The sequence below is a fragment of the Zingiber officinale genome, chromosome 11A (assembly GCF_018446385.1).
Source record: "Zingiber officinale cultivar Zhangliang chromosome 11A, Zo_v1.1, whole genome shotgun sequence".
In the NCBI taxonomy this organism is placed as follows: domain Eukaryota; kingdom Viridiplantae; phylum Streptophyta; class Magnoliopsida; order Zingiberales; family Zingiberaceae; genus Zingiber; species Zingiber officinale.
Window position 1 is genome coordinate 20,389,253 of NC_056006.1, and position 13,257 is coordinate 20,402,509.

The window sequence follows — 13,257 nt, forward strand, 5'->3', positions numbered from 1 at the left end:
GTCATAGCCTTACCCACTTAGTCTCACCATCGCGTGTGAGATGACTGACTGGTATCAGGGGTGACCATGTCATATTGCATCATATGCATAGATTGCATTTATTGTATCTGATTGTTGTATATTGGATGTTGCATTTTGGTGACTACATATGATTGACATGCATACAGGATACATTCTTATTTGGTCTGACTAATTTTACCTGTTGTATGTTCATAGTTAAATGCTCAGATAAAACTTGCTGGTGAGTACAGTTTATTCAGTTATGCATTCCTTATTATTATTATTACAGAGGACTGTATTACATTGCTTATTGCTTGTTACTACAGTTTATTCAGTTATGCATTCTTTTATATTGTTTAGGAGACTGTGCTATAGGTTATTGTTGGTAGTTATATGTTACTGTACATATCTATTGGTTACCTGCAAAGTTCATTGAACTCATCCCGTGGATATTACCATTTCAGGTTGAGGTAGTCGGGAGATTCCAGTCGCTAGCCCCTTTTATCGTGACGGATTCTAGTTTTTAGACTTTTAGTTTTTTGTTAAGTTTTGTTGTACTGTGGACTGTGTAGTTGTATTTGTGGACTTTATGTCGAACATTTGGGTATTCTACTCTTGTTTTCCACTGCGGTATTTACATTACGTCGTGGAGTTTGTTTTCCTCGTTGTAGTGGAGTAGTTTATCTGTGATGATTTTTATATCATTGTGTTCTTTTAGTAATATCTATTGTCAGCCGGAGGCTGCATTATAAACTGCGTGGATTGGTTTCATGTTTAGTATATTGTATTGTTCCGGCCGTGTGGGCCGAGTATATGGATATATGTATCTCAAGATTCATATTGTCACTGATACAGGGGAGATGCTGCCGGATTTTCATCTAGCAGAGACTCTTAAAGGCGTGATAATATTTTTGGTATTAGAGAAGGTTTGCGATACCTGTATTTTGTGTTCCAAATTTTTCAAGTTAATCTGATACCAATATTTTTGGTATCAGAGCCCAACTTTTACGAGTTTTGCGAGTTTAACTAGGTATTTTTGGAGTGTACGGATTTCCATCGATTTTCCAATTTGGAATTCTAAGGTATATTTGATGAGGTTCTATTTTGGGACTAGGCGATAGGACATCTTCAGACTGTAAATAGGTAAATTAGGTAATTTTATAGTTCTCATACCTGTAGTGATATTTGGGTAACATTTTTTTAACAGATATGACACATACACGTGTTCTAGTACCGAGACGTGAATGACCACGTAAGAGGGTGATAGATTCTCTGGCAACAGAGTCTCCAGAGAGGTCTGTTGGGGTCGAGCCTGTCAGTCAGGGACAGACTCCCTAGGGTATTATGGGCACGTCGGGTTATCAGACCCCGACGATTCCGACTTCAGAGGTACCTACCTCGATAGTACCACCAGTGGTACCACCATCGGTATATCTAGCGCCTCCCCCATCGGCAGTATCTGTGACATACCCGGCACCCCCTCTAGCCGTGTCTACTACTGCGTACTCAGTACCACATATACCTATGTCGGTTACTACATACTCGGCACCCGTACCAATAGTACCGGTTGTTTCTTACTTGGTACCGCCCATCATACCTTCAGTCACCCCTACTTATGTCTATTCTGTAGTTCCACCAGCAGTACCCACCCCGGTTTATGCAGCAACATCAGGGATACCTCTTCCGACCTATCCATCAGTACCACCCATAGGATCAGCTTCAGTGGTTCTGCCCAGTTCCGCCGTGATCCCTACCGATATGGTTGTGGCACAAGCACGAATCCCAGTCTTGGCAGAGTCGGTGAAAAGTCGATTCACACTGTTCTGCGGGGAGACTGATCCGAGCATAGCTCATTCTTGGATAGAGACTATGGAGTGGACATTCTTTTATATGGTTTGCTCCGAGTGGGAGAAGGTTGAGCTGGCTACTTTTCACTTACGAGACGAGGCAGAAATCTGGTGGGACACGCAGCACTCGATTATAGGCGAGCAGCATATTACATGGGTGAGATTTAGGGAGGCATTTGAGAGTCAGTATTTTCCTCGTGCGTATCAAATGACACATTGGCAGGATTTTCTGAGTCTTCAGTAGAATACCCGCTCAGTAATGGAATACAATGCCGAATTTAATCGGTTGGCTAGATTTTGTCCTGAGTTGGTTGCCGAGGACATATCTCATATGCTCCAGTTTGTTTAGGGACTGGACAGGCATCTTCAGGTGAACATTGCCAGTTTTGGTACTTTATCATATACAGAGGCACTGGATAGAGCTCTTATGATTGAGTCAGCTCAGCAAAGAGTGAATGCAGATACGAAGAGGAAGCAGACAGATCAGACTTCCTGTCAGATCTAGTAGTCACAGGCTACCGGACAACAGTAGAACAGTCTCACTCAGTCGGGTCAGGGTACTTCTGGGTCATCTGGCCGACCTCAAAAGTCAAAACGATCTTCATCAGGGCGTTCCCAGTCTTCTCAACAAAACCAGAAATAGTCCACCGGTGACCCTCACTGCACCCGATGTGGATCCACATATCACATCACCTTAGCATACTCCCTGGGACAGTCAGTTTGTTGTTATTGCAAACTACCTGGGCACATGAGCCGAGACTATTCGCTGAAGACTTAGCATGTAGCTTCCAGGGTTTCTATTCCGGGAGGACAGTTTAGTCAGCCCGGAAATCAGCGAGGGGGGCTGAAAGCCCAATCTTCGCATCGTCAGTAGAGGACAACTCCCCCTGTAGTAGCTACGTATGGCATGTACGGACAGGAGCATTCCGGTGTCCTTATGGAGTCCTAGAGTTCTATTACTAGATCTTAGTATCTGACACAGGGGTAGTATTAGTTGCAGCCTCAGCCACTGGTGCAATATCAGTTGCTGCCTTAGCGATTGGTACAGTATCAGTTGCAGCCCCAGCCACCGGTTCAGTACTTACTGCAACCCACATGCCCATCTCTAGCTCAGTATCCAGTACCGACTCAATAGCAGGCTCAGGCTCAGGCTCAGATGTAGCAGCCTTTGGCAGTACTACCACCTCTACCATCGTCAGATATTGGACGAGTTCACGCAACCACCAGAGAGGATGCACAGGGGGCTGACGGATCTATTTTCCGCGGTACAATTTTACTTTATGCATTTTTTGCTGATATGCTAATTGATACAGGTAGTTGACATTCCTTTATATCTTGTGCATTTATGAGGGAGATTGGTAGACTACCTACTCATAGACCGCAGCGACTGACCGTCTTCTTACCGTCCGGTGATACATTGGATGTCACTCAGGAGATCAGATGTTGCCCGTTAGACTTTCGTAACATTATACTCACTGTAGATTTATTAATACTGAAAATGATCGAGTTTGACATTATCCTTGGCATGGATTGACTGTCAGCATATCATGCCACGGTTGACTGCCAGAAGAGGGTGGTCACCTTCCGGCCTTCGAACCAACCCTCGTGGGATTGCACTGGCATCGGAGATGATGGAATATCAACCATTTCTGCGATACAGGCTCAGAAACTGCTGTCACATGGGTGTCAGAGATTTCTATTATTGTTGATTAATGCTGACGACAGCAGTAGTCTTCAACTTTCAGGCTTCCTAGTGGTCCGAGAGTATCTGGATGTATTTCCAAATGAGCTACCAGGTTTGCCTCCTCGAAGGCAAGTGGAGTTTGCTATTGAGTTGATTCTGGGAACTGTGCCAACATCGAAAGCTCCTTATCGTATGGCACCAAAAGAGTTGGACGAATTAAAGGTTCAACTCCAGGAGTTATTGGATAGGGGATTTATTCACCCTAGTGTATCTCTGTGGGGTTCTCCGATATTATTCGTCAAGAAAAAGGATGGTACTTTGAGATTGTGCATCAATTATAGGCAGCTGAATGCAGTGACTGTTAGAAATAAGTATCCTTTGCCACGGATTGAGGATTTGTTTGATCATCTCAGAGATACATCAATGTATTCTAAGATTGATTTATGGCCCGGATATCATCAGCTAAGAGTTAAAGATTCTGATATTTAGAAGATGACATTCCACACCAGATACGGATATTATAAGTTTTTGGTAATGTCATTTGGGCTTACCAATGCTCCCGCAGTATTTATGGATTTGATGAATGGTATCTTTCTGGAGTATCTAGATCAGTTTGTTATTGTATTTATCAATGACATATTGATCTACTTGCGTTCCGAGGAGGAACATGCGCAGCATCTTCGCATAGTTTAGGAGACTCTTCGACGACATCATCTGCATGTGAAGTTCAGCAAGTGTGCTTTTTGGCTACCCTCAGTTGATTTTCTAGGACACGTGGTTTCAAGCCGAGGTACTTCAGTAGACCTTCAGAAGATCGAGGGTATCACCAGTTGGGAGAAGCCGAAGTCAGTTCAGGAGATCCGTAGTTTCTTGGGACTGGCCGGATATTATAGACAGTTCGTTGAGGGTTTCTCTCACATTGATATGTCACTGACACGTCTAACCAGGAAAGGCATGAAATTCACTTGGTCAAAAGCCTGCGAGACCAGCTCTTAGGAGCTGAAGCGGAGATTAGTATCGGTACCAGTTTTGGTTTTGCCTTCCAGAGAGGACGGATTCATACTCTACACAGACGCATCTCTACAAGGTTTGGGCGTTGTTTTGATGCAGCACAGCAGAGTAGTTTCCTATGCTTCTCGTCAGTTGAAGGAGCATGAGAAAAACTACCCAGTAGATGATTTATAGCTAGCCGCTATTATCTTTGCTTTGAAGATTTGGTAACATCATCTTTATGGTATTACTTTTGAGATTGTTATTGATCATAAAAGTCTCAAATATATTTTCACTCAGAAGGAACTTAATCTCCGATAGAGGAGATGGATGGAGTTCCTGATGTCACGCCCCAGGTAGTCCCTGTCCGAAGAAATTTCGGCAGCATCTCCCCTGTACGGCGAACAATATGAAGCTCAGTATACATATATCTCTATACCTCGGCCACACACGGCCGGAATAATACAATACAATTAAGAAACAAACCATGCAGTTTATATCAACATTCCACACAGATATAATATATGATCAATCCACGCAGTTTAATAAGGAAAGACGATATAGAACCCCGAAGATATATGTAAACAGCCTACTCCACTACAACAAAGAAAACAAATCCACGAAGTAATGAAAATACAACCGCAGCGGAAAACAAAAGTAGCAAACCCGAATGTTCAATGTAAAGTCCACATTACAAACCCACAATACAAGTATATAAGGTGCAAAAGCAAAATATAATCCGACAAAGAAAATCCTCGCGATAATGGGGCTAGCGACTGGAATCTCCCCGACGGCCTCAACCTGAAATGGTAATAAAAACGGGGTGAGTTCAATGAACTCAGCAGGTAATCCAATAGACATGTACAACAATATATAACTACCAGTAATATCCTAAGGTACAGCCTCCTAAACCATAAAGCCTATAGTACAGTCTCCTATCAGTATAACACATATGCATAACTGAATAAAATGCAGTAACCAACAATAGGCATGTAACACAGTCTACTGCACAAATAATAAGAAATGCGATACTTAAATAAAAGCGTACTCACTGCGAGGCTTGACAAATAGCGTGGACATACATGCATAAAGATAGTCGAGCAAAAGCATGTATCACTGTATGCGTCAATCATATCGATCACCAAATGCATCAATCATAACGAATGCAATCCGTGCATATGATGCGATATGACATGGTCACCCCTGACAGTCAGCCATCTCACACACAATGGTGAGACCGAGGTGGGTAGACACTGCACTCGCCATCACCGCCTCAAGAGTGACCGAGTGGGCGGGATGCCGGAGTACACCTATCCTCCTACCTCAAACATAGTGAGGGAGCGAATGCTCTCAACTCCGACGCGATGGCGACGGGAGGGATCCTGTCTGCTACCACTGCGCACACTACCCACGGTGAGCACTACAGAGCTCTTGCCATACACACCCCATCGTGTTGTGCCACTACCCATGCGGTGAAACACGTTGTGCGTGCCTATGGCGTAGCCGATGAGCTCAACAATAATGGAGTCGTCAATCGCCCAGCATGCAATCATGCAGGATGGTGCATGATGCTACAGTATGTCATACCTGAACATAGCCTCCTCCATATATGTGTGTGCCCAAAAGGTAAACGCATATATATAACCATGATATAAACCGCATAAATCCGAAGACATCACATATAACAATGATGTAAGTATCATGAATCCAAGAGCATGTATCACACATGTAAAGCAACTAATCCAGTAGAGTAGAGCACTATAGATATGCATCTCTATGAACACAGATAAGCATAGCAAGAAAGAAAAGCATGCTAGACTAAGGTATAGATGCTAATCGTAGCAACATGTATCAAGTATCAAGTAACTAAACCAGGGAATATGCTAACTACCAATCGCTAATAATCGCCTACAGGTATAGAATAAACTATAACCAGAGAAGAGAAAGATCTACCAATTACTAGTAAACATATATAAACTGCACATATCACAAGACAATATCAACAAGATAAGTCAAAGGGTACCCGCCTCAAATAGAAGATACAATCCAGTCCTAATCCAATATCGAGATGCTCGTCTCGAATCAGAGTCCTGTGTCAAACAACATATATATTTTATTTAGCTAAATTCTAATAATAGCCAAATAAAATCCCTAAAATCAAATTAGGGCAAAACCCTAATCACATAACCACAACTTACCTAACTAAACCTAATGGTCGATTAGGGTTAGTTACCTAATCCCTAACCACCAATTTGATTAGAAATCCAAACTTAGATAAGATCCAATAGTTAATTAGGGTTAATTACATAACCCTAATTATTCCATTAGATTAAATCTACGTAAATAAATCTAATCATAATCAACAACTAGTAATCCAAATACTCCTAATTCAAAACAAACAGAACCCTAGTTCAAATCTACACATGATCATATATCAATTCCTTGTTCCTTACCTCAATCTCAGCTACTGTAACTACTGAAATCAGAAGAGCTGCTGGATGAGGTGGCTACCGTAACCAAGGTGAGCTGCTACTGGAGCTAACCAATCCACAAAATAGGACAGAACAGAACTTCACAGCCTACAGATCCTCTCTGCTGGGTTCACCTCACAATCCAGAACTTCACCTCACTGGTAGATTCATTTGGATCAAATAGTAGCTCAAACCATGGAAATCAGAGATCACACACCCTAATCTTACCTCGACAGATTAGTCAGCGACAAGGAAGAAGAGCAAGAACGGACAACAAGGAATCGATCCTTGCCTCAAGGATCACAGCTAGGGCACAGCCGGTAGCTCCGGCCCTAGATGGCGTCAATCAAATATCACCGGCATCCATGAAACCGAGAAGAAGAAGGGAAGAAGATTCAAGAATCGATCAAGGGAGAAACCAGCACGAATCTGATCTGAACCCTTCCCCACACCAGAACAAGAAGAGTAAACGCTGAGAATAATCCTAATCTAGCTAACCTTTAATTGATAATGATCCGACGAAGCCTTACCTCCCTAGATCACCTCCTGAGGGCGTCACTGTCCGATCTGGCTAGAGAAGATGCGGATCGCTCCGGGAGCAACTCGAAGAAGATGAACGAGGGAGTCGACGTGAACCTTGGTCCTCACCGTGCCCTAGCCACCAAGGGGTCGTCGTTCGGCCGCAAGATCCGCCGAAACTGAGACTCCTTAGTCGAAAAAGGCTTGGAGCCTGCAGATTTCAGTCGAGCTCCGATGATTCCAATGGTTCTGTTGAGGTCGACGGTCGCCGGAACCCTCGCTTGCTTCGTCCGCAAGAGAGATCAAAGGAAGGGGAGAAGAGAGGATCGGGAAGGAGGAGAAGGTTCAGGTGAATTGGGTTCGGCGATGGGTTTGGGTAAGGAAAAGAAAAGAATTTATAATTTAAAACTTTTCCTCACTTAAACAGGTATCCCAAACAGGCTTTATCCACGCCCGAAATTGATCCCCTCAAAACCCGTCGTACGAGCTCCGAAAAATTCCCAGAAAATTCCTAAAAAATTCCGGAAAAATTTTGTAAGGCTATTTCTCAAATAACCCTATTATTTAAATTTTTTCCGAGATCTCACATCCTCCCCTACTAATAAAAATTTGGTCCCCAAATTTTGCTATAACCAACAGCAAACACTGAAATATAACCATGCAGTATAAATGCTGAAGAAACTCTAACCCACATACCTCAAGTAAAAAGATGGGGGTATCGAGCTCGGATCGTATCCTCCAACTCCCACGTAGCCTCCTCGTCAGAATGATGCTGCTATCCGACATAACCAGTCGGACAGTCTTGTTCCGCAGCTGACGCTCTCTATGGTCCAGAATCCGCACTGGAACCTCCTCGTAAATAACATCAGGCTGAATAGGAATAGATATATCTGACAGAACATGTGCCGGATCGGATATGTATCTCCTCAGCATAGATACATGGAATACATCGTGAATGCCAGCTAGAGATGGTGGTAGCGCCAGACGGTAAGCTACTGCTCCAATCCTCTCCAAGATCTGGAATGGTCCAATATATCGGGGAGCTAGCTTACCTCGGAGACCAAATCTCTTCACCCCTTTCGTGGGTGAAACTCTAAGAAATACGTGATCACCAATGGAGAACTCCAGAGGTCTCCGTCTCTGATCAGCATAACTCTTCTGACGGTCCTGAGCCTCTGACATCCTCCGTCTGATAGTGCGAACTAACTCTGCATCCTGCTGAGCTCTCTGAGGTCCTATCAGCTGGGCCTCCCCAACCTCTTCCCAGAGGATGGGTGTCCGACAAGGCCTACCATACAACGCCTCAAACGGTGCCATCTGGATAGCCGAATGATAGCTGTTGTTGTAGGCGAACTCCACTAATGGCAGGTGGTCCTCCCAACTGCCTCCGAAGTCCATGACACAAGACCTCAGCAAGTCCTCCAATGTCTGAATAGTCCGCTCTGACTGCCCATCTGTCTGCGGATGGAATGCCGTACTGAAACGAAGCTGTGTGCCCAAGGCCTGCTGCAGACTCTGCCAGAATCGGGACGTGAACCGTGGGTCTCTATCAGATATAATGCTCAACGGAACTCCATGCAATCTGATAATCTCTCGACAGTATAACTCAGCTAATCGATCCAGAGAATCAGTCTTCCGGATCGCTAAAAAGTGTGCGGATTTGGTTAATCGATCAACGATTACCCAAATCGCATCATGGCCTCGACGAGTCCTAGGCAACCCAACCACGAAATCCATAGTAATGCACTCGGGAATAGGGATACTCTGAAGTAATCCAGCAGATCTCTGGTGCTCAGCCTTCACCTGCTGACAGACAAGACATCTAGCTACAAAATCTGCGATGTCTTTCTTCATACCGTTCCACCAATAGGAACGCCTCAAATCACGATACATACGGGTCCCACCTGGGTGGATAGCAAATCTAGAACGAAGAGCCTCCTGAAGTAACTCCTCCATGACCGGGTGAGACTGAGGTACACATAATCTGCCTCGGAAATAAACAATACCCTCGTCATCTCGTGTAAACTCGGTCTGCTGTCCGGAAGCTATCTGGCTGCCAATGAACTGGCTGATCTCCGGCCTGGGCCTCTCGAATCCTCATCCTGATCGACGACTGAGCAACCATGGTAACAAGAATACCCTGCTCTGTCCGTCCCTGCTCCTCAAGGCCCAGCTCGAAGAATCCCTGAATCAAGTCCGTGACTAAAACTCGATGGCAAGCTAAAGTCCCTCAAGACTTCCTGCTAAGTGCATCAGCAACCACATTAGCTTTACCCGGATGGTAGCTAATAGTACAATCATAATCCTTCAGGAACTCCATCCATCTCCTCTGTCGGAGATTGAGTTCCTTCTGTGTGAAAATATATTTGAGACTCTTATGATAAGTAAGAATCTCAAAAGTAATACCATATAGATGATGTCGCCAAATCTTCAAAGCAAAGATAATAGCAGCTAGCTCTAAATCATGTACTGGGTAGTTCTTCTCATGCTCCTTCAACTGACGAGAAGCATAGGAGACTACCCTACCGTGCTGCATCAAAACAGCGCCCAAGCCCTGAAGAGATGCGTCTGTGTAAAGTACAAATCCATCATCACCAGAAGGTAAAACCAAGACTGGTGCTGATACTAATCTCCGCTTCAGCTCCTGGAAGCTGGTCTCACAAGCCTCTGACCACGTGAACTTCACGCCTTTCCTAGTCAGACGTGACAGCGACATAGCAATGCTGGATAAACCCTCAACGAATCGTCGGTAATATCCAGCCAAGCCCAAGAAACTACGGATCTCCTGGACTGACTTCGGCTGCTCCTAGCTAGTGATAGCCTCAATCTTCTGAGGATCTACAGAAATACCTCGGCTAGACACCACATGTCCTAGAAAACCAACTGAGGATAGCCAAAATGCACATTTGCTGAACTTCGCATACAGATGATGTCGTCGAAGAGTCTCCAGGACTATGCGAAGGTGCTGCGCATGTTCTTCCTCGGAACGTGAATAGATCAATATGTCATCGATAAACACAATCACAAACTCATCTAAATACTCCGAAAAGATACGGTTCATCAAATCCATAAATACTGCAGGAGCATTGGTAAGCCCAAATGTCATTACCAAAAACTCGTAATGTCTGTATCTGGTGCGGAATGCTGTCTTCTGAATATCAGAATCTCTGACTCTCAGCTGATGATATCCAGACCGCAGATCAATCTTAAAATACACTGATGTATCTCTGAGCTGATCAAATAAATCCTCAATCCGTGGCAAGGGGTACTTATTTCTGATAGTCACTGCATTCAGCTGCCTATAATCGATGCACAACCTCAGAGTACCATCCTTCTTCTTGACAAACAGTACTGGAGAACACTAAGGCGAAATACCGTGGGGTTCTCCACAAGGACACCGGAATGCTCCTGCCCGTGCATACCATATCCAGCTGCTACAAGGGGAGCTGTCCTCTGCGGACGATGCGAAGATTGGGCTCTCGGCCCTCCTCGCTGAGTCCCGGACTGACCAGACTATCCTCCCGGAACAGAAACTACGGAAGCTACATGCTGAGCCTTCAGCGAACAGTCTCGGCTCAAATGCCCAGGCAGTTTGCATTAATAGCCAACTGACTGTCCCACGAGTGCATGCAGAGATGATGTGATCTCGGGATCCGCATCTGGTGCAGTAAGAGTCACCAGTGGACTGCTTCCGATTTTGCTGAGCAGACCGGGAAGGTCCAGATGAAGATCGTCCTGACTTCTAGGGTCGGCCAAATGACCCAGAAGTACTCTGACCCGTCTGAGGGCGACTGCTCTGCTGCTGTCCAGTAGTCTGTGACTGCTGGATCTGTCCCGAACTCCGATCAGTCTGGTTCCTCTTCTTATCTGCATTCACTCTCCACTGAGCTGACTCAATCATAAGAGTCATATCCAGTGCCTCCGTGTATGATGCTATATCAAGACCGACAATCTTCACCTGAAGATGTCCATCCAATTCCTGGACAAACTGAAGCATACGAGATCTGTCCTCGGCAACCAACTCAGGACAGAATATGACCAACCGATTAAATTCAGTATTATACTCTATCGCTGAGCGGTTATTCTACCAAAGACTCAGAAAATCCTGCCGACGTGTCATCTGATACGCGCGGGGAAAATACTGACTCTCAAATGCCTCCATAAATCTCGTCCAGGTAATATGTTGCTCGCCTATAATCGAGCGCTGCGTATCCTACCAGATCTCTACCCCGTCTCGTAAGTGGTAAGCAGCCAGCTCGACCTTCTCCCACTCGGAGCAGGCCGTGTAAAAGAATGTCCGCTCCATAGTCTCAATCCAGGACTGAGCTATGCTCGGATCAGTCTCCCCGTGGAATAATGTGAATCGACTCTTCGCCGACTCTGCTAAGGCTGGGATCCGTGCACATGCTGTAACTATATCAGTGGGAATCACTGCAGCTCTGGGCAGAACCACTGGGACTGCTCCTCTGGGTAGTACTGATGGCGGTACTACTGAGTAGACATATGTAGGGGCCACTGAAGGTACGGTTGGTGGTACCGGGTAAGAAACAGCCGGTACTGCCGGTACGGGTGCCGAATATGTAGTAATCGGCACATGTGTCTGCGGTGCCGAGTACGCGGTAGCGGGCACAGCTAGAGAGGGTGCCGGGTACTCTGCAGGTACAACTGATGGGGGAGGTACTGAATATGCCGACGGTGGTACCACTGGTGGTACAGTCGAGGTAAGTACCTCTGAAGTCGGAACTATCGGGATCTGAGAAGCAGACGTACCCACAATGACCTGAGGAGTCTGCCCCTAACGGACAGGCTCAGCCCTAGCAGACCTCTCTGAAGACTCTGTCTCAGGAGAATCTAATGGCCTCTTACGTGGCCGCCCACGTCTCAGTGCCGGTACCCGTGTAGGTGGCATATCTGTAAAGAAATGTTACCCAGATATCACTACAGGTATAAGAACTAAAAAATTACCTAAATTACCTATTTGCCGTCTGGAGATATCCTGTCGCTGCTTAGCCCCAAATAGAACCTCGTCAAAATACCTCGGAATTCCGAAACGAGAAAGTCGACGAAAATCCATACAAATCCAAAATACCGAGAAATGCTCACGAAAGTAAGCCTCGAAAATCCGAAACTCGACAAGTAGGTATCGCAAAACTTTGCTCTGATACCAAAAAAATTGTCACGCCCCAGGTAGTCCCTGTCCGAAGAAATTTCGGCAGCATCTCCCCTGTACGGCAGACAATATGAAGCTCAGTATACATATATCTCTATACCTCGGCCACACACGGCCGGAATAATACAATACAATTAAGAAAAAAACCACGCAGTTTATATCAACATTCCACACAGATATAATATATGATCAATCCACGCAGTTTAATAAGGAAAGACGATATAGAACCCCGAAGATATATGTAAACCGCCTACTCCACTACAACGAAGAAAACAAATCCACGAAGTAATGAAAATACAACCGCAGCGGAAAACAAAAGTAGCAAACCCGAATGTTCAATGTAAAGTCCACAATACAAACCCACAATACAAGTATATAAGGTGCAAAAGCAAAATATAATCCGACAAAGAAAATCCTCGCGATAATGGGGCTAGTGACTGGAATCTCCCCGACGGCCTCAACCTGAAATGGTAATAAAAACGGGGTGAGTTCAATGAACCAAGCAGGTAATCCAATAGACATGTACAGCAATATATAACTACCAGTAATATCCTAAGGTACAGCCTCCTAAACCAT

At 44.9% G+C, this 13,257-nt stretch overlaps 1 long non-coding RNA gene across 1 annotated transcript; it reads right to left on the reverse strand.

Annotated features, from left to right (window-relative positions):
* Nucleotides 1-6,550: 6,550 nt before the first annotated feature.
* On the reverse strand, nt 6,551-7,873 carry LOC122031112. Its single transcript, XR_006125745.1, has 4 exons — nt 7,523-7,873; nt 7,221-7,426; nt 6,975-7,150; nt 6,551-6,611 (listed from the first exon to the last, which is right to left on the reverse strand). It is a non-coding gene; the product is annotated as an uncharacterized LOC122031112 (long non-coding RNA).
* Nucleotides 7,874-13,257: the final 5,384 nt, after the last annotated feature.